Genomic DNA, 21252 nt, shown 5'->3' on the forward strand with positions numbered 1-21252 from the left:
GCGCACCGGGGTGCGCGCACAACGCCCGGGTTGCACCGTGGCCTGTGTGCTCGGGGCGCCTCGGGTGCGCGCTCGGTGTCGCCCCCGCGCGCGCGGTAGTGCGGGCAGCGCACCCCGGCCCGGCCCGGCCCCGACGAGAACGCAAACGGGCAAAAGGTTTATTCAAATAGCATTGCGACGCCCGGCGAAAAACTAAAAAAGGGTGCAACACCGGGACTTCCCGGGAGGTCACCCATCCCAGTACTACTCCGGCCCAAGCGCGCTTAACTGCGGAGTTCTGATGGGATCCGGTGCACTAACGCTGGTATGATCGCACCCGTTATGAGCTTGTCGCAGTGTGTACTTAGCAAACCGCGACCCACGTGCGAATCCACCCCGGCCACCCACCCCCGTCGAGGTGCACACCCTCCCTCGCGAAGTGCGCCCCGTTCGCCAAGTGTGAGCCCTGCCCGGGTGCGCGCACCTTGCTAGGGCGTCGGGTGTGCACCCGGCCCGGCCTACGTGCGTGCACCTGGACGGGGCGTCGTGTGCGTGCAGTGTCCCGTCTGCAACGCGGTGCCCACACACCACCTCGGGCGCAACGACCTGCGCTCACATGTGGGCCGAGTGCACCTTGGTGCATGTTCGGGGCGCCTCGGGTGCACGCTCGATCTTGCCCCGGTGCACCAAGGCGCTCGGTTTGCCCCGGGTGCGCACTTGGTGCAAGGTGGGCACCCAAAATAGGGATCAAGCACCAAAACACAAGTTTCGGGATGCAAAATGGGACCCAAGGACCACAAATGCGTTCCAAGACCCATGATGGGTCCACGAGAACAAAAATGTGTTCCGAGACTTAATAAACAAATATTGGGTTTTAGGAGAAGAAACATGCTCTGATGCCCAAAACGAGAATCGACCCCGAAAAGGCCACAGGCCAAAAGTGGGATGCGAGACAAAAAAAAAAGGGACCCGAGGACCAAAATTGGGTTCCCAGGTCGAAGACAGGGCAACCGGACAAGAAACGACCTCTAAGGCTCGAAATGAGTCCCGACGACTAAAACTTGACAAGAAGCACCCATCAGGCACCCAACTCGACACCCATGGGATGCCGACCCACCCGGGCTTCCACCTAGCACACCTTGGCACCCACCCACCCTCGCACCCAACCTCGCACCCAACTTAGCACCTTTGAACCCACATTGGCACTCACCCTGACCCTGGCACCTTGGAACCCACATTGGCACTCACCTTGACCCTGGCACCCACCTTTGCACTCACCTTGGGACCCACCCTGGCTCCCACCTCGGCACCCACCCAGACACCCACCTTGGTTCCTTGGCACCCACCTTGGATCCTTGGCACCCACCCCGACACCCACCTTGGCACGCAACTTGGCTACTTGCCACCCACCTTGGCTCCTTGACGCCCACCCCGACAACCACCCCGTGACCTACCCTGGCTAGGGTTGGTGCACACCCACCCTGGTGCCCACCTTGGCACCCACCCCATGACCCACCTTGGCACGCACCTTAGTACCCACCCCGTTACCCACCCTAGGACCCACCCCGTGACCCACCTTGGCCAGGGTGGGTGCCTTGGTGCGCACAACTTGCCTGGGCTGCACACCAGGGCGGGCTCAAGATGGCACCCGCGTTCCGTTTTTTTCACTATCTTTCAAAACGGAAATTTTAAAATCTCGTTTTTTTTTTTTTTTTTGCCTTTTCTGGAAATTAGTGAAGGCAGCGCATCAAAGGTGCGCAATGCTGGTGCGAACCCGGGAGCGCTCCGATGTGTGCTCCAAGGTGCGGCGTGCACGAAGTCCGAGCCCGGCTTGCCCCGGGTGCGCACCTCGCGTGCACCTTCGCCGGGGTGAGCACCTTGGCTGGGTTGCGCGCCCTGGTGCGCACCAAGGAGCGCTCTGAAGTGTGCTCCAAGGTGCGGCGTGCACGAAGTCGGAGCTCGGTTTGCCCCGGGTGTGCACCTCGGGTGCGCACCTCGCGTGCACCTTCGCTGCGGTGGGCACCTTGGCTGGGTTGCGCGCCTTGGTGGGCACCATGCAGTGCACGAAGTCGGAGCCCGGTTTGCCCCGGGCGCGCACCTCCGCCAGGGTGGGCACCTTGGTGCGCACAACTTGCCTGGGCTGCGCACCAGGAAGGGCTCAAGATGGCACCCGCGTTCCGTTTTTTTCACTATCTTTCAGAACGGAAATTTTAAAATATCGTTTTTTTTTGCCTTTTCTGGAAATTAGTGAAGGCAGCGCATCAAAGGTGCGCAACGCTGGTGCGAACCTGGGAGCGCTCCGATGTGTGCTCCAAGGTGCGGCGTGCACGAAGTCGGAGCCCGGTTTGCCCCGGGTGCGCCCTGGTGGGCACCATGGTGCGCACCAAGGAGCGCTCCGAAGTGTGCTCCAAGGTGCGGCCTGCACGAAGTCGGAGCCCGGTTTGCCCCGGGCGTGCACCGCGGGTGGGCACCTTGGTGCGCATGCCTTGCCTGGGCTGCGCACCAGGGCGGGCTCAAGATGGCACCCGCGTTCCGTTTTTTTCACTATCTTTCAAAACGGAAATTTTAAAATCTCATTTTTTTTTGCCTTTTCTGGAAATTAGTGAAGGCAGCGCATCAAAGGTGCGCACCTCGCTGCCCACCACGGTGCGCAACGCCGGTGGGCACCCGGGAGTGCTTCGAAGTGTGCTCCAAGGTGCTGCGTGCACGTTGTCGGAGCCCGGTTTGCCCCGGGTGCGCACCTCGCGTGCACCTTCGTCGGGGTGGGCACCTTGGCTGGGTTTGCCCCGGCTGCGCTCCGAAGCGGGGTTATTGGAGCGCCGCCTCTTTTTTTGTCGGAGCGTTTGGTGGGGTTTCTCGCATTGGCTCTTCCCAGGCCCGGTTGCCACCCTGGCGCGCACGAAGTCGGAAGTAGGGTTAATTGCCCGGGTGCGCACCTTTGCCAGGGTGGGCACCTTACCTGGGCTGTGCACCAGGGCGGGCTCAAGATGGCACCCGCGTTCCGTTTTTTTCACTATCTTTCAAAACGGAAATTTTAAAATCTCCTCTTTTTTTTGCCTTTTCTGGAAATTAGTGAAGGCAGCGCATCAAAGGTGCGCACCTCGCTGCCCACCTTGGTGTGCTCTGAGGTGCGCACCCGGGAGCGCTACGAAGTGTGCTCCAAGGTGCGGCGTGCACGTTGTCGGAGCCCGGTTTGCCCCGGGTGCGCACCTCGCCTGCACCTTGGCCGGGGTGGGCACCCTGGCTGGGTTTGCCCAGGGTGCGCTCCGAAGCGGGGTTACTGGAGCGCCCCCTCTTTTTTTGTCAGAGCGTTTGGTGGGGTTTCTCGCATTGGCTCTTCCCAGGCCCGGTTGTTGGGTGCGCTCCCACCCTGGCGCGCGCGAAGTTGGAAGTTGGGTTAATTGCCCGGGCGCGCACCTTCGCCAGGGTGGGCACCTTGGTGCGCACACCTTGGCTGGGCTGCGCACCAGGGCGGGCTCAAGATGGCACCAGCATTCCCTTTTTCTCACTATCTTTCAAAACGGAAATTTTAAAATCTCGTTTTTTTTTGCCTTTTATGGAAATTAGTGAAGGCATCGCATCAAAGGTGCGCACCTCGCTGCCCACCTTGGTGTGCTCCGAGGTGCCCACCACGGTGCGCTCCGAGGTGCCCACCACGGTGCGCAACGCCGGTGCGAACCCGGGAGCGCCCCGATGTGTGCTCCAAGGTGCGGCGTGCACGAAGCCGGACCCCGGTTTGCCCCGGGTGCGCACCTCGCGTGCACCTTGGTGCGCACACCTTGGCTGGGTTGCGCGGCCTGGTGGGCACCATGGTGCGCACCAAGGAGCGCTCCAAAGTGTGCTCCAAGGTGCGGCGTGCACGAAGTCCTAGCCCGGTTTGCCCCGGGTGCGCACCTTCGCCGCGGTGGGCACCATGGCGTGCACGAAGTCGGAGCCCGGTTTGCCCCGGGTGCGCACCTCGCGTGCACCTTCGCCGGGGTGGGCACCTCGGCTGGGTTGCGCGCCCTGGTGCGCACCAAGGAGCGCTCCGAAGTGTGCTCCAAGGTGCGGCGTGCACGAAGTCGGAGCCCGGTTTGCCCCGGGTGCGCACCTTCGCCGCGGTGGGCACCCTGGTGCGCACCATGGCGTGCACGAAGTCGGAGCCCGGTTTGCCCCGGGTGCGCACCTCGCGTGCACCTTCGGCGGGGTTGCGCGCCCTGGTGCGCACCAAGGAGCGCTCCGAAGTGTGCTCCAAGGTGCGGCGTGCACGAAGTCGGAGCCCGGTTTGCCCCGGGTGCGCACCTCGCGTGCACCTTCGGCGGGGTTGCGCGCCCTGGTGGGCACCATGGTGCGCACCAAGGAGCGCTCCGAAGTGTGCTCCAAGGTGCGGCGTGCACGAAGTCGGAGCCCGGTTTGCCCCGGGTGCGCACCTCGCGTGCACCTTCGCCGCGGTGGGCACCATGGCGTGCACGAAGTCGGAGCCCGGTTTGCCCCGGGTGCGCACCTCGCGTGCACCTTCGCCGGGGTGGGCACCTCGGCTGGGTTGCGCGCCCTGGTGCGCACCAAGGAGCGCTCCGAAGTGTGCTCCAAGGTGCGGCGTGCACGAAGTCGGAGCCCGGTTTGCCCCGGGTGCGCACCTCGCGTGCACCTTCGCCGCGGTGGGCACCATGGCGTGCACGAAGTCGGAGCCCGGTTTGCCCCGGGTGCGCACCCCGCGTGCACCTTCGCCGGGGTGGGCACCTCGGCTGGGTTGCGCGCCCTGGTGCGCACCAAGGAGCGCTCCGAAGTGTGCTCCAAGGTGCGGCGTGCACGAAGTCGGAGCCCGGTTTGCCCCGGGTGCGCACCTCGCGTGCACCTTCGCCGCGGTGGGCACCTTGGCTGGGTTGGGCACCATTGAGCGCTCCGAAGTGTGCTCCAAGGTGCGCACCATGGCCCTCCAAGGTGCGCAGCATGGCGTGCACGAAGTCGGAGCCCGGTTTGCCCCGGGTGCGCACCTCGCGTGCACCTTCGCCAGGGTGGGCACCTCGGTGCGCACACCTTCTCAATGTTTTCTTGCCTTTTCTGGAAATTGGTGAAGGCAGCGCATCAAAGGTGCGCACCTCGGTGTGCTCCGAGGTGCGAACCCGAGAGCGCTCCGAGGTGCCCACGAAGTCGAAAGTCGGGTTAATTGCATTGTTTTCCCCGGGTGCGCTCCGAGGTGCGCAACATCGGTGCGCACCAAGGAGGGCTCCGAAGTGTGCTCCAAGGTGCGCACGATTCGGAGCTCGGTTTGCCCGGGGTGCGCACACCTTGGCTGGGTTGCGCACCCTTTGTGCGCTCCAAGGTGCGCACGAAGTCGGAGCTCGGTTTGCCCCGGGTGCGCACCTTCGCCAGGGTGCGCACCTTGATGCGCACGCCTTGGCTGGGCTGCGCACCTTGGTGGGCGCCATGGTGCGCACCTTTCGTGCGCTCCAAGGTGCGCACGAAGTCGGAGCTCGGTTTGCCCCGGGTGCGCACCTTGGTGGGCGCCATGGTGCACTCCGAGGTGCCCAAGATTGGTGCGCACCAAGGAGCGCTCCGAAGTGCGCTCCAAGGTGCGCAGGTGCGCGCGAAGTCGAAAGTTGGGTTAATTGTCCGGTTTGCCTCGGGTGCGCACCTTGCGTGCACCTTCGCCAGGGTGGGCGCCTTGGTGCGCACACCTTGGCTGGGCTGCGCACCCGGGCGCGCACACCTTGGCACCCGCGTTTCCTTCATTTTAAATTTTTTTTTTTTACAATCTCTCAAGTGGGAAATTCTATAATCTCAACTTTTTTTGCCTTTTCAGGAAACTTTTGAATGGAGCGCATCATTGGTGCGCTCCGAAGTGTGCTCCAAGGTGCGCACCTCTGGTGTGCTCCAAAGCTCTCTCCAGCTGCGTGCACCTGCCCCGGCCGCGCACCCGGCCCCGCCCAGCTTCGCTCACCTGTCCCGGGCGTCTGGTGCGGAACCTTAGAGTAAGAAACATCACCGTGCACCTTGGCCAACGTGCGCGACTCGACCGAGCGCGCACTGGCCGAGGTGCACACCGATTTCACCTGGGTGCGCGCGCAGCACCTCGGGCGCACCGGGGTGCGCGCACAACGCCCGGGTTGCACCGTGGCCTGTGTGCTCGGGGCGCCTCGGGTGCGCGCTCGGTGTCGCCCCCGCGCGCGCGGTAGTGCGGGCAGCGCACCCCGGCCCGGCCCGGCCCCGACGAGAACGCAAACGGGCAAAAGGTTTATTCAAATAGCATTGCGACGCCCGGCGAAAAACTAAGAAAGGGTGCAACACCGGGACTTCCCGGGAGGTCACCCATCCCAGTACTACTCCGGCCCAAGCGCGCTTAACTGCGGAGTTCTGATGGGATCCGGTGCACTAACGCTGGTATGATCGCACCCGTTATGAGCTTGTCGCAGTGTGTACTTAGCAAACCGCGACCCACGTGCGAATCCACCCCGGCCACCCACCCCCGTCGAGGTGCACACCCTCCCTCGCGAAGTGCGCCCCGTTCGCCAAGTGTGAGCCCTGCCCGGGTGCGCGCACCTTGCTAGGGCGTCGGGTGTGCACCCGGCCCGGCCTACGTGCGTGCACCTGGACGGGGCGTCGTGTGCGTGCAGTGTCCCGTCTGCAACGCGGTGCCCACACACCACCTCGGGCGCAACGACCTGCGCTCACATGTGGGCCGAGTGCACCTTGGTGCATGTTCGGGGCGCCTCGGGTGCACGCTCGATCTTGCCCCGGTGCACCAAGGCGCTCGGTTTGCCCCGGGTGCGCACTTGGTGCAAGGTGGGCACCCAAAATAGGGATCAAGCACCAAAACACAAGTTTCGGGATGCAAAATGGGACCCAAGGACCACAAATGCGTTCCAAGACCCATGATGGGTCCACGAGAACAAAAATGTGTTCCGAGACTTAATAAACAAATATTGGGTTTTAGGAGAAGAAACATGCTCTGATGCCCAAAACGAGAATCGACCCCGAAAAGGCCACAGGCCAAAAGTGGGATGCGAGACAAAAAAAAATGGGACCCGAGGACCAAAATTGGGTTCCCAGGTCGAAGACAGGGCAACCGGACAAGAAACGACCTCTAAGGCTCGAAATGAGTCCCGACGACTAAAACTTGACAAGAAGCACCCATCAGGCACCCAACTCGACACCCATGGGATGCCGACCCACCCGGGCTTCCACCTAGCACACCTTGGCACCCACCCACCCTCGCACCCAACCTCGCACCCAACTTAGCACCTTTGAACCCACATTGGCACTCACCCTGACCCTGGCACCTTGGAACCCACATTGGCACTCACCTTGACCCTGGCACCCACCTTTGCACTCACCTTGGGACCCACCCTGGCTCCCACCTCGGCACCCACCCAGACACCCACCTTGGTTCCTTGGCACCCACCTTGGATCCTTGGCACCCACCCCGACACCCACCTTGGCACGCAACTTGGCTACTTGCCACCCACCTTGGCTCCTTGACGCCCACCCCGACAACCACCCCGTGACCTACCCTGGCTAGGGTTGGTGCACACCCACCCTGGTGCCCACCTTGGCACCCACCCCATGACCCACCTTGGCACGCACCTTAGTACCCACCCCGTTACCCACCCTAGGACCCACCCCGTGACCCACCTTGGCCAGGGTGGGTGCCTTGGTGCGCACAACTTGCCTGGGCTGCACACCAGGGCGGGCTCAAGATGGCACCCGCGTTCCGTTTTTTTCACTATCTTTCAAAACGGAAATTTTAAAATCTCGTTTTTTTTTTTTTTTTGCCTTTTCTGGAAATTAGTGAAGGCAGCGCATCAAAGGTGCGCAATGCTGGTGCGAACCCGGGAGCGCTCCGATGTGTGCTCCAAGGTGCGGCGTGCACGAAGTCCGAGCCCGGCTTGCCCCGGGTGCGCACCTCGCGTGCACCTTCGCCGGGGTGAGCACCTTGGCTGGGTTGCGCGCCCTGGTGCGCACCAAGGAGCGCTCTGAAGTGTGCTCCAAGGTGCGGCGTGCACGAAGTCGGAGCTCGGTTTGCCCCGGGTGTGCACCTCGGGTGCGCACCTCGCGTGCACCTTCGCTGCGGTGGGCACCTTGGCTGGGTTGCGCGCCTTGGTGGGCACCATGCAGTGCACGAAGTCGGAGCCCGGTTTGCCCCGGGCGCGCACCTCCGCCAGGGTGGGCACCTTGGTGCGCACAACTTGCCTGGGCTGCGCACCAGGAAGGGCTCAAGATGGCACCCGCGTTCCGTTTTTTTCACTATCTTTCAGAACGGAAATTTTAAAATATCGTTTTTTTTTGCCTTTTCTGGAAATTAGTGAAGGCAGCGCATCAAAGGTGCGCAACGCTGGTGCGAACCTGGGAGCGCTCCGATGTGTGCTCCAAGGTGCGGCGTGCACGAAGTCGGAGCCCGGTTTGCCCCGGGTGCGCCCTGGTGGGCACCATGGTGCGCACCAAGGAGCGCTCCGAAGTGTGCTCCAAGGTGCGGCCTGCACGAAGTCGGAGCCCGGTTTGCCCCGGGCGTGCACCGCGGGTGGGCACCTTGGTGCGCATGCCTTGCCTGGGCTGCGCACCAGGGCGGGCTCAAGATGGCACCCGCGTTCCGTTTTTTTCACTATCTTTCAAAACGGAAATTTTAAAATCTCATTTTTTTTTGCCTTTTCTGGAAATTAGTGAAGGCAGCGCATCAAAGGTGCGCACCTCGCTGCCCACCACGGTGCGCAACGCCGGTGGGCACCCGGGAGTGCTTCGAAGTGTGCTCCAAGGTGCTGCGTGCACGTTGTCGGAGCCCGGTTTGCCCCGGGTGCGCACCTCGCGTGCACCTTCGTCGGGGTGGGCACCTTGGCTGGGTTTGCCCCGGCTGCGCTCCGAAGCGGGGTTATTGGAGCGCCGCCTCTTTTTTTGTCGGAGCGTTTGGTGGGGTTTCTCGCATTGGCTCTTCCCAGGCCCGGTTGCCACCCTGGCGCGCACGAAGTCGGAAGTAGGGTTAATTGCCCGGGTGCGCACCTTTGCCAGGGTGGGCACCTTACCTGGGCTGTGCACCAGGGCGGGCTCAAGATGGCACCCGCGTTCCGTTTTTTTCACTATCTTTCAAAACGGAAATTTTAAAATCTCCTCTTTTTTTTGCCTTTTCTGGAAATTAGTGAAGGCAGCGCATCAAAGGTGCGCACCTCGCTGCCCACCTTGGTGTGCTCTGAGGTGCGCACCCGGGAGCGCTACGAAGTGTGCTCCAAGGTGCGGCGTGCACGTTGTCGGAGCCCGGTTTGCCCCGGGTGCGCACCTCGCCTGCACCTTGGCCGGGGTGGGCACCCTGGCTGGGTTTGCCCAGGGTGCGCTCCGAAGCGGGGTTACTGGAGCGCCCCCTCTTTTTTTGTCAGAGCGTTTGGTGGGGTTTCTCGCATTGGCTCTTCCCAGGCCCGGTTGTTGGGTGCGCTCCCACCCTGGCGCGCGCGAAGTTGGAAGTTGGGTTAATTGCCCGGGCGCGCACCTTCGCCAGGGTGGGCACCTTGGTGCGCACACCTTGGCTGGGCTGCGCACCAGGGCGGGCTCAAGATGGCACCAGCATTCCCTTTTTCTCACTATCTTTCAAAACGGAAATTTTAAAATCTCGTTTTTTTTTGCCTTTTATGGAAATTAGTGAAGGCATCGCATCAAAGGTGCGCACCTCGCTGCCCACCTTGGTGTGCTCCGAGGTGCCCACCACGGTGCGCTCCGAGGTGCCCACCACGGTGCGCAACGCCGGTGCGAACCCGGGAGCGCCCCGATGTGTGCTCCAAGGTGCGGCGTGCACGAAGCCGGACCCCGGTTTGCCCCGGGTGCGCACCTCGCGTGCACCTTGGTGCGCACACCTTGGCTGGGTTGCGCGGCCTGGTGGGCACCATGGTGCGCACCAAGGAGCGCTCCAAAGTGTGCTCCAAGGTGCGGCGTGCACGAAGTCCTAGCCCGGTTTGCCCCGGGTGCGCACCTTCGCCGCGGTGGGCACCATGGCGTGCACGAAGTCGGAGCCCGGTTTGCCCCGGGTGCGCACCTCGCGTGCACCTTCGCCGGGGTGGGCACCTCGGCTGGGTTGCGCGCCCTGGTGCGCACCAAGGAGCGCTCCGAAGTGTGCTCCAAGGTGCGGCGTGCACGAAGTCGGAGCCCGGTTTGCCCCGGGTGCGCACCTTCGCCGCGGTGGGCACCCTGGTGCGCACCATGGCGTGCACGAAGTCGGAGCCCGGTTTGCCCCGGGTGCGCACCTCGCGTGCACCTTCGGCGGGGTTGCGCGCCCTGGTGCGCACCAAGGAGCGCTCCGAAGTGTGCTCCAAGGTGCGGCGTGCACGAAGTCGGAGCCCGGTTTGCCCCGGGTGCGCACCTCGCGTGCACCTTCGGCGGGGTTGCGCGCCCTGGTGGGCACCATGGTGCGCACCAAGGAGCGCTCCGAAGTGTGCTCCAAGGTGCGGCGTGCACGAAGTCGGAGCCCGGTTTGCCCCGGGTGCGCACCTCGCGTGCACCTTCGCCGCGGTGGGCACCATGGCGTGCACGAAGTCGGAGCCCGGTTTGCCCCGGGTGCGCACCTCGCGTGCACCTTCGCCGGGGTGGGCACCTCGGCTGGGTTGCGCGCCCTGGTGTGCACCAAGGAGCGCTCCGAAGTGTGCTCCAAGGTGCGGCGTGCACGAAGTCGGAGCCCGGTTTGCCCCGGGTGCGCACCTCGCGTGCACCTTCGCCGCGGTGGGCACCATGGCGTGCACGAAGTCGGAGCCCGGTTTGCCCCGGGTGCGCACCCCGCGTGCACCTTCGCCGGGGTGGGCACCTCGGCTGGGTTGCGCGCCCTGGTGCGCACCAAGGAGCGCTCCGAAGTGTGCTCCAAGGTGCGGCGTGCACGAAGTCGGAGCCCGGTTTGCCCCGGGTGCGCACCTCGCGTGCACCTTCGCCGCGGTGGGCACCTTGGCTGGGTTGGGCACCATTGAGCGCTCCGAAGTGTGCTCCAAGGTGCGCACCATGGCCCTCCAAGGTGCGCAGCATGGCGTGCACGAAGTCGGAGCCCGGTTTGCCCCGGGTGCGCACCTCGCGTGCACCTTCGCCAGGGTGGGCACCTCGGTGCGCACACCTTCTCAATGTTTTCTTGCCTTTTCTGGAAATTGGTGAAGGCAGCGCATCAAAGGTGCGCACCTCGGTGTGCTCCGAGGTGCGAACCCGAGAGCGCTCCGAGGTGCCCACGAAGTCGAAAGTCGGGTTAATTGCATTGTTTTCCCCGGGTGCGCTCCGAGGTGCGCAACATCGGTGCGCACCAAGGAGGGCTCCGAAGTGTGCTCCAAGGTGCGCACGATTCGGAGCTCGGTTTGCCCGGGGTGCGCACACCTTGGCTGGGTTGCGCACCCTTTGTGCGCTCCAAGGTGCGCACGAAGTCGGAGCTCGGTTTGCCCCGGGTGCGCACCTTCGCCAGGGTGCGCACCTTGATGCGCACGCCTTGGCTGGGCTGCGCACCTTGGTGGGCGCCATGGTGCGCACCTTTCGTGCGCTCCAAGGTGCGCACGAAGTCGGAGCTCGGTTTGCCCCGGGTGCGCACCTTGGTGGGCGCCATGGTGCACTCCGAGGTGCCCAAGATTGGTGCGCACCAAGGAGCGCTCCGAAGTGCGCTCCAAGGTGCGCAGGTGCGCGCGAAGTCGAAAGTTGGGTTAATTGTCCGGTTTGCCTCGGGTGCGCACCTTGCGTGCACCTTCGCCAGGGTGGGCGCCTTGGTGCGCACACCTTGGCTGGGCTGCGCACCCGGGCGCGCACACCTTGGCACCCGCGTTTCCTTCATTTTAAATTTTTTTTTTTTACAATCTCTCAAGTGGGAAATTCTATAATCTCAACTTTTTTTGCCTTTTCAGGAAACTTTTGAATGGAGCGCATCATTGGTGCGCTCCGAAGTGTGCTCCAAGGTGCGCACCTCTGGTGTGCTCCAAAGCTCTCTCCAGCTGCGTGCACCTGCCCCGGCCGCGCACCCGGCCCCGCCCAGCTTCGCTCACCTGTCCCGGGCGTCTGGTGCGGAACCTTAGAGTAAGAAACATCACCGTGCACCTTGGCCAACGTGCGCGACTCGACCGAGCGCGCACTGGCCGAGGTGCACACCGATTTCACCTGGGTGCGCGCGCAGCACCTCGGGCGCACCGGGGTGCGCGCACAACGCCCGGGTTGCACCGTGGCCTGTGTGCTCGGGGCGCCTCGGGTGCGCGCTCGGTGTCGCCCCCGCGCGCGCGGTAGTGCGGGCAGCGCACCCCGGCCCGGCCCGGCCCCGACGAGAACGCAAACGGGCAAAAGGTTTATTCAAATAGCATTGCGACGCCCGGCGAAAAACTAAGAAAGGGTGCAACACCGGGACTTCCCGGGAGGTCACCCATCCCAGTACTACTCCGGCCCAAGCGCGCTTAACTGCGGAGTTCTGATGGGATCCGGTGCACTAACGCTGGTATGATCGCACCCGTTATGAGCTTGTCGCAGTGTGTACTTAGCAAACCGCGACCCACGTGCGAATCCACCCCGGCCACCCACCCCCGTCGAGGTGCACACCCTCCCTCGCGAAGTGCGCCCCGTTCGCCAAGTGTGAGCCCTGCCCGGGTGCGCGCACCTTGCTAGGGCGTCGGGTGTGCACCCGGCCCGGCCTACGTGCGTGCACCTGGACGGGGCGTCGTGTGCGTGCAGTGTCCCGTCTGCAACGCGGTGCCCACACACCACCTCGGGCGCAACGACCTGCGCTCACATGTGGGCCGAGTGCACCTTGGTGCATGTTCGGGGCGCCTCGGGTGCACGCTCGATCTTGCCCCGGTGCACCAAGGCGCTCGGTTTGCCCCGGGTGCGCACTTGGTGCAAGGTGGGCACCCAAAATAGGGATCAAGCACCAAAACACAAGTTTCGGGATGCAAAATGGGACCCAAGGACCACAAATGCGTTCCAAGACCCATGATGGGTCCACGAGAACAAAAATGTGTTCCGAGACTTAATAAACAAATATTGGGTTTTAGGAGAAGAAACATGCTCTGATGCCCAAAACGAGAATCGACCCCGAAAAGGCCACAGGCCAAAAGTGGGATGCGAGACAAAAAAAAATGGGACCCGAGGACCAAAATTGGGTTCCCAGGTCGAAGACAGGGCAACCGGACAAGAAACGACCTCTAAGGCTCGAAATGAGTCCCGACGACTAAAACTTGACAAGAAGCACCCATCAGGCACCCAACTCGACACCCATGGGATGCCGACCCACCCGGGCTTCCACCTAGCACACCTTGGCACCCACCCACCCTCGCACCCAACCTCGCACCCAACTTAGCACCTTTGAACCCACATTGGCACTCACTCTGACCCTGGCACCTTGGAACCCACATTGGCACTCACCTTGACCCTGGCACCCACCTTTGCACTCACCTTGGGACCCACCCTGGCTCCCACCTCGGCACCCACCCAGACACCCACCTTGGTTCCTTGGCACCCACCTTGGATCCTTGGCACCCACCCCGACACCCACCTTGGCACGCAACTTGGCTACTTGCCACCCACCTTGGCTCCTTGACGCCCACCCCGACAACCACCCCGTGACCTACCCTGGCTAGGGTTGGTGCACACCCACCCTGGTGCCCACCTTGGCACCCACCCCATGACCCACCTTGGCACGCACCTTAGTACCCACCCCGTTACCCACCCTAGGACCCACCCCGTGACCCACCTTGGCCAGGGTGGGTGCCTTGGTGCGCACAACTTGCCTGGGCTGCACACCAGGGCGGGCTCAAGATGGCACCCGCGTTCCGTTTTTTTCACTATCTTTCAAAACGGAAATTTTAAAATCTCGTTTTTTTTTTTTTTTTGCCTTTTCTGGAAATTAGTGAAGGCAGCGCATCAAAGGTGCGCAATGCTGGTGCGAACCCGGGAGCGCTCCGATGTGTGCTCCAAGGTGCGGCGTGCACGAAGTCCGAGCCCGGCTTGCCCCGGGTGCGCACCTCGCGTGCACCTTCGCCGGGGTGAGCACCTTGGCTGGGTTGCGCGCCCTGGTGCGCACCAAGGAGCGCTCTGAAGTGTGCTCCAAGGTGCGGCGTGCACGAAGTCGGAGCTCGGTTTGCCCCGGGTGTGCACCTCGGGTGCGCACCTCGCGTGCACCTTCGCTGCGGTGGGCACCTTGGCTGGGTTGCGCGCCTTGGTGGGCACCATGCAGTGCACGAAGTCGGAGCCCGGTTTGCCCCGGGCGCGCACCTCCGCCAGGGTGGGCACCTTGGTGCGCACAACTTGCCTGGGCTGCGCACCAGGAAGGGCTCAAGATGGCACCCGCGTTCCGTTTTTTTCACTATCTTTCAGAACGGAAATTTTAAAATATCGTTTTTTTTTGCCTTTTCTGGAAATTAGTGAAGGCAGCGCATCAAAGGTGCGCAACGCTGGTGCGAACCTGGGAGCGCTCCGATGTGTGCTCCAAGGTGCGGCGTGCACGAAGTCGGAGCCCGGTTTGCCCCGGGTGCGCCCTGGTGGGCACCATGGTGCGCACCAAGGAGCGCTCCGAAGTGTGCTCCAAGGTGCGGCCTGCACGAAGTCGGAGCCCGGTTTGCCCCGGGCGTGCACCGCGGGTGGGCACCTTGGTGCGCATGCCTTGCCTGGGCTGCGCACCAGGGCGGGCTCAAGATGGCACCCGCGTTCCGTTTTTTTCACTATCTTTCAAAACGGAAATTTTAAAATCTCATTTTTTTTTGCCTTTTCTGGAAATTAGTGAAGGCAGCGCATCAAAGGTGCGCACCTCGCTGCCCACCACGGTGCGCAACGCCGGTGGGCACCCGGGAGTGCTTCGAAGTGTGCTCCAAGGTGCTGCGTGCACGTTGTCGGAGCCCGGTTTGCCCCGGGTGCGCACCTCGCGTGCACCTTCGTCGGGGTGGGCACCTTGGCTGGGTTTGCCCCGGCTGCGCTCCGAAGCGGGGTTATTGGAGCGCCGCCTCTTTTTTTGTCGGAGCGTTTGGTGGGGTTTCTCGCATTGGCTCTTCCCAGGCCCGGTTGCCACCCTGGCGCGCACGAAGTCGGAAGTAGGGTTAATTGCCCGGGTGCGCACCTTTGCCAGGGTGGGCACCTTACCTGGGCTGTGCACCAGGGCGGGCTCAAGATGGCACCCGCGTTCCGTTTTTTTCACTATCTTTCAAAACGGAAATTTTAAAATCTCCTCTTTTTTTTGCCTTTTCTGGAAATTAGTGAAGGCAGCGCATCAAAGGTGCGCACCTCGCTGCCCACCTTGGTGTGCTCTGAGGTGCGCACCCGGGAGCGCTACGAAGTGTGCTCCAAGGTGCGGCGTGCACGTTGTCGGAGCCCGGTTTGCCCCGGGTGCGCACCTCGCCTGCACCTTGGCCGGGGTGGGCACCCTGGCTGGGTTTGCCCAGGGTGCGCTCCGAAGCGGGGTTACTGGAGCGCCCCCTCTTTTTTTGTCAGAGCGTTTGGTGGGGTTTCTCGCATTGGCTCTTCCCAGGCCCGGTTGTTGGGTGCGCTCCCACCCTGGCGCGCGCGAAGTTGGAAGTTGGGTTAATTGCCCGGGCGCGCACCTTCGCCAGGGTGGGCACCTTGGTGCGCACACCTTGGCTGGGCTGCGCACCAGGGCGGGCTCAAGATGGCACCAGCATTCCCTTTTTCTCACTATCTTTCAAAACGGAAATTTTAAAATCTCGTTTTTTTTTGCCTTTTATGGAAATTAGTGAAGGCATCGCATCAAAGGTGCGCACCTCGCTGCCCACCTTGGTGTGCTCCGAGGTGCCCACCACGGTGCGCTCCGAGGTGCCCACCACGGTGCGCAACGCCGGTGCGAACCCGGGAGCGCCCCGATGTGTGCTCCAAGGTGCGGCGTGCACGAAGCCGGACCCCGGTTTGCCCCGGGTGCGCACCTCGCGTGCACCTTGGTGCGCACACCTTGGCTGGGTTGCGCGGCCTGGTGGGCACCATGGTGCGCACCAAGGAGCGCTCCGAAGTGTGCTCCAAGGTGCGGCGTGCACGAAGTCCTAGCCCGGTTTGCCCCGGGTGCGCACCTTCGCCGCGGTGGGCACCATGGCGTGCACGAAGTCGGAGCCCGGTTTGCCCCGGGTGCGCACCTCGCGTGCACCTTCGCCGGGGTGGGCACCTCGGCTGGGTTGCGCGCCCTGGTGCGCACCAAGGAGCGCTCCGAAGTGTGCTCCAAGGTGCGGCGTGCACGAAGTCGGAGCCCGGTTTGCCCCGGGTGCGCACCTTCGCCGCGGTGGGCACCCTGGTGCGCACCATGGCGTGCACGAAGTCGGAGCCCGGTTTGCCCCGGGTGCGCACCTCGCGTGCACCTTCGGCGGGGTTGCGCGCCCTGGTGCGCACCAAGGAGCGCTCCGAAGTGTGCTCCAAGGTGCGGCGTGCACGAAGTCGGAGCCCGGTTTGCCCCGGGTGCGCACCTCGCGTGCACCTTCGGCGGGGTTGCGCGCCCTGGTGGGCACCATGGTGCGCACCAAGGAGCGCTCCGAAGTGTGCTCCAAGGTGCGGCGTGCACGAAGTCGGAGCCCGGTTTGCCCCGGGTGCGCACCTCGCGTGCACCTTCGCCGCGGTGGGCACCATGGCGTGCACGAAGTCGGAGCCCGGTTTGCCCCGGGTGCGCACCTCGCGTGCACCTTCGCCGGGGTGGGCACCTCGGCTGGGTTGCGCGCCCTGGTGCGCACCAAGGAGCGCTCCGAAGTGTGCTCCAAGGTGCGGCGTGCACGAAGTCGGAGCCCGGTTTGCCCCGGGTGCGCACCTCGCGTGCACCTTCGCCGCGGTGGGCACCATGGCGTGCACGAAGTCGGAGCCCGGTTTGCCCCGGGTGCGCACCCCGCGTGCACCTTCGCCGGGGTGGGCACCTCGGCTGGGTTGCGCGCCCTGGTGCGCACCAAGGAGCGCTCCGAAGTGTGCTCCAAGGTGCGGCGTGCACGAAGTTGGAGCCCGGTTTGCCCCGGGTGCGCACCTCGCGTGCACCTTCGCCGCGGTGGGCACCTTGGCTGGGTTGGGCACCATTGAGCGCTCCGAAGTGTGCTCCAAGGTGCGCACCATGGCCCTCCAAGGTGCGCAGCATGGCGTGCACGAAGTCGGAGCCCGGTTTGCCCCGGGTGCGCACCTCGCGTGCACCTTCGCCAGGGTGGGCACCTCGGTGCGCACACCTTCTCAATGTTTTCTTGCCTTTTCTGGAAATTGGTGAAGGCAGCGCATCAAAGGTGCGCACCTCGGTGTGCTCCGAGGTGCGAACCCGAGAGCGCTCCGAGGTGCCCACGAAGTCGAAAGTCGGGTTAATTGCATTGTTTTCCCCGGGTGCGCTCCGAGGTGCGCAACATCGGTGCGCACCAAGGAGGGCTCCGAAGTGTGCTCCAAGGTGCGCACGATTCGGAGCTCGGTTTGCCCGGGGTGCGCACACCTTGGCTGGGTTGCGCACCCTTTGTGCGCTCCAAGGTGCGCACGAAGTCGGAGCTCGGTTTGCCCCGGGTGCGCACCTTCGCCAGGGTGCGCACCTTGATGCGCACGCCTTGGCTGGGCTGCGCACCTTGGTGGGCGCCATGGTGCGCACCTTTCGTGCGCTCCAAGGTGCGCACGAAGTCGGAGCTCGGTTTGCCCCGGGTGCGCACCTTGGTGGGCGCCATGGTGCACTCCGAGGTGCCCAAGATTGGTGCGCACCAAGGAGCGCTCCGAAGTGCGCTCCAAGGTGCGCAGGTGCGCGCGAAGTCGAAAGTTGGGTTAATTGTCCGGTTTGCCTCGGGTGCGCACCTTGCGTGCACCTTCGCCAGGGTGGGCGCCTTGGTGCGCACACCTTGGCTGGGCTGCGCACCCGGGCGCGCACACCTTGGCACCCGCGTTTCCTTCATTTTAAATTTTTTTTTTTTACAATCTCTCAAGTGGGAAATTCTATAATCTCAACTTTTTTTGCCTTTTCAGGAAACTTTTGAATGGAGCGCATCATTGGTGCGCTCCGAAGTGTGCTCCAAGGTGCGCACCTCTGGTGTGCTCCAAAGCTCTCTCCAGCTGCGTGCACCTGCCCCGGCCGCGCACCCGGCCCCGCCCAGCTTCGCTCACCTGTCCCGGGCGTCTGGTGCGGAACCTTAGAGTAAGAAACATCACCGTGCACCTTGGCCAACGTGCGCGACTCGACCGAGCGCGCACTGGCCGAGGTGCACACCGATTTCACCTGGGTGCGCGCGCAGCACCTCGGGCGCACCGGGGTGCGCGCACAACGCCCGGGTTGCACCGTGGCCTGTGTGCTCGGGGCGCCTCGGGTGCGCGCTCGGTGTCGCCCCCGCGCGCGCGGTAGTGCGGGCAGCGCACCCCGGCCCGGCCCGGCCCCGACGAGAACGCAAACGGGCAAAAGGTTTATTCAAATAGCATTGCGACGCCCGGCGAAAAACTAAGAAAGGGTGCAACACCGGGACTTCCCGGGAGGTCACCCATCCCAGTACTACTCCGGCCCAAGCGCGCTTAACTGCGGAGTTCTGATGGGATCCGGTGCACTAACGCTGGTATGATCGCACCCGTTATGAGCTTGTCGCAGTGTGTACTTAGCAAACCGCGACCCACGTGCGAATCCACCCCGGCCACCCACCCCCGTCGAGGTGCACACCCTCCCTCGCGAAGTGCGCCCCGTTCGCCAAGTGTGAGCCCTGCCCGGGTGCGCGCACCTTGCTAGGGCGTCGGGTGTGCACCCGGCCCGGCCTACGTGCGTGCACCTGGACGGGGCGTCGTGTGCGTGCAGTGTCCCGTCTGCAACGCGGTGCCCACACACCACCTCGGGCGCAACGACCTGCGCTCACATGTGGGCCGAGTGCACCTTGGTGCATGTTCGGGGCGCCTCGGGTGCACGCTCGATCTTGCCCCGGTGCACCAAGGCGCTCGGTTTGCCCCGGGTGCGCACTTGGTGCAAGGTGGGCACCCAAAATAGGGATCAAGCACCAAAACACAAGTTTCGGGATGCAAAATGGGACCCAAGGACCACAAATGCGTTCCAAGACCCATGATGGGTCCACGAGAACAAAAATGTGTTCCGAGACTTAATAAACAAATATTGGGTTTTAGGAGAAGAAACATGCTCTGATGCCCAAAACGAGAATCGACCCCGAAAAGGCCACAGGCCAAAAGTGGGATGCGAGACAAAAAAAAATGGGACCCGAGGACCAAAATTGGGTTCCCAGGTCGAAGACAGGGCAACCGGACAAGAAACGACCTCTAAGGCTCGAAATGAGTCCCGACGACTAAAACTTGACAAGAAGCACCCATCAGGCACCCAACTCGACACCCATGGGATGCCGACCCACCCGGGCTTCCACCTAGCACACCTTGGCACCCACCCACCCTCGCACCCAACCTCGCACCCAACTTAGCACCTTTGAACCCACATTGGCACTCACCCTGACCCTGGCACCTTGGAACCCACATTGGCACTCACCTTGACCCTGGCACCCACCTTTGCACTCACCTTGGGACCCACCCTGGCTCCCACCTCGGCACCCACCCAGACACCCACCTTGGTTCCTTGGCACCCACCTTGGATCCTTGGCACCCACCCCGACACCCACCTTGGCACGCAACTTGGCTACTTGCCACCCACCTTGGCTCCTTGACGCCCACCCCGACAACCACCCCGTGACCTACCCTGGCTAGGGTTGGTGCACACCCACCCTGGTGCCCACCTTGGCACCCACCCCATGACCCACCTTGGCACGCACCTTAGTACCCACCCCGTTACCCACCCTAGGACCCACCCCGTGACCCACCTTGGCCAGGGTGGGTGCCTTGGTGCGCACAACTTGCCTGGGCTGCACACCAGGGCGGGCTCAAGATGGCACCCGCGTTCCGTTTTTTTCACTATCTTTCAAAACGGAAATTTTAAAATCTCGTTTTTTTTTTTTTTTTGCCTTTTCTGGAAATTAGTGAAGGCAGCGCATCAAAGGTGCGCAATGCTGGTGCGAACCCGGGAGCGCTCCGATGTGTGCTCCAAGGTGCGGCGTGCACGAAGTCCGAGCCCGGCTTGCCCCGGGTGCGCACCTCGCGTGCACCTTCGCCGGGGTGAGCACCTTGGCTGGGTTGCGCGCCCTGGTGCGCACCAAGGAGCGCTCTGAAGTGTGCTCCAAGGTGCGGCGTGCACGAAGTCGGAGCTCGGTTTGCCCCGGGTGTGCACCTCGGGTGCGCACCTCGCGTGCACCTTCGCTGCGGTGGGCACCTTGGCTGGGTTGCGCGCCTTGGTGGGCACCATGCAGTGCACGAAGTCGGAGCCCGGTTTGCCCCGGGCGCGCACCTCCGCCAGGGTGGGCACCTTGGTGCGCACAACTTGCCTGGGCTGCGCACCAGGAAGGGCTCAAGATGGCACCCGCGTTCCGTTTTTTTCACTATCTTTCAGAACGGAAATTTTAAAATATCGTTTTTTTTTGCCTTTTCTGGAAATTAGTGAAGGCAGCGCATCAAAGGTGCGCAACGCTGGTGCGAACCTGGGAGCGCTCCGATGTGTGCTCCAAGGTGCGGCGTGCACGAAGTCGGAGCCCGGTTTGCCCCGGGTGCGCCCTGGTGGGCACCATGGTGCGCACCAAGGAGCGCTCCGAAGTGTGCTCCAAGGTGCGGCCTGCACGAAGTCGGAGCCCGGTTTGCCCCGGGCGTGCACCGCGGGTGGGCACCTTGGTGCGCATGCCTTGCCTGGGCTGCGCACCAGGGCGGGCTCAAGATGGCACCCGCGTTCCGTTTTTTTCACTATCTTTCAAAACGGAAATTTTAAAATCTCATTTTTTTTTGCCTTTTCTGGAAATTAGTGAAGGCAGCGCATCAAAGGTGCGCACCTCGCTGCCCACCACGGTGCGCAACGCCGGTGGGCACCCGGGAGTGCTTCGAAGTGTGCTCCAAGGTGCTGCGTGCACGTTGTCGGAGCCCGGTTTGCCCCGGGTGCGCACCTCGCGTGCACCTTCGTCGGGGTGGGCACCTTGGCTGGGTTTGCCCCGGCTGCGCTCCGAAGCGGGGTTATTGGAGCGCCGCCTCTTTTTTTGTCGGAGCGTTTGGTGGGGTTTCTCGCATTGGCTCTTCCCAGGCCCGGTTGCCACCCTGGCGCGCACGAAGTCGGAAGTAGGGTTAATTGCCCGGGTGCGCACCTTTGCCAGGGTGGGCACCTTACCTGGGCTGTGCACCAGGGCGGGCTCAAGATGGCACCCGCGTTCCGTTTTTTTCACTATCTTTCAAAACGGAAATTTTAAAATCTCCTCTTTTTTTTGCCTTTTCTGGAAATTAGTGAAGGCAGCGCATCAAAGGTGCGCACCTCGCTGCCCACCTTGGTGTGCTCTGAGGTGCGCACCCGGGAGCGCTACGAAGTGTGCTCCAAGGTGCGGC

At 63.3% G+C, this 21252-nt stretch overlaps 4 non-coding genes across 4 annotated transcripts; all 4 read right to left on the minus strand.

Moving 5' to 3' along the window:
• Positions 1-199: 199 nt before the first annotated feature.
• LOC131870600 (5S ribosomal RNA) lies at positions 200-318 on the minus strand. The gene has a single exon (XR_009368905.1). It is a non-coding gene; the product is annotated as a 5S ribosomal RNA (ribosomal RNA).
• Positions 319-6234: 5916 nt separating this feature from the next.
• On the minus strand, positions 6235-6353 carry LOC131870611 (5S ribosomal RNA). Its single transcript, XR_009368916.1, has one exon. It is a non-coding gene; the product is annotated as a 5S ribosomal RNA (ribosomal RNA).
• Positions 6354-12268: 5915 nt separating this feature from the next.
• LOC131870622 (5S ribosomal RNA) lies at positions 12269-12387 on the minus strand. Its single transcript, XR_009368927.1, has one exon. It is a non-coding gene; the product is annotated as a 5S ribosomal RNA (ribosomal RNA).
• A 5915-nt stretch (positions 12388-18302) lies between these two features.
• Positions 18303-18421, minus strand: LOC131870625 (5S ribosomal RNA). Its single transcript, XR_009368930.1, has one exon. It is a non-coding gene; the product is annotated as a 5S ribosomal RNA (ribosomal RNA).
• Between the last annotated feature and the right edge of the window lie 2831 nt (positions 18422-21252).

Source organism: Cryptomeria japonica, unplaced genomic scaffold (assembly GCF_030272615.1).
Source record: "Cryptomeria japonica unplaced genomic scaffold, Sugi_1.0 HiC_scaffold_338, whole genome shotgun sequence".
NCBI lineage: Eukaryota > Viridiplantae > Streptophyta > Pinopsida > Cupressales > Cupressaceae > Cryptomeria > Cryptomeria japonica.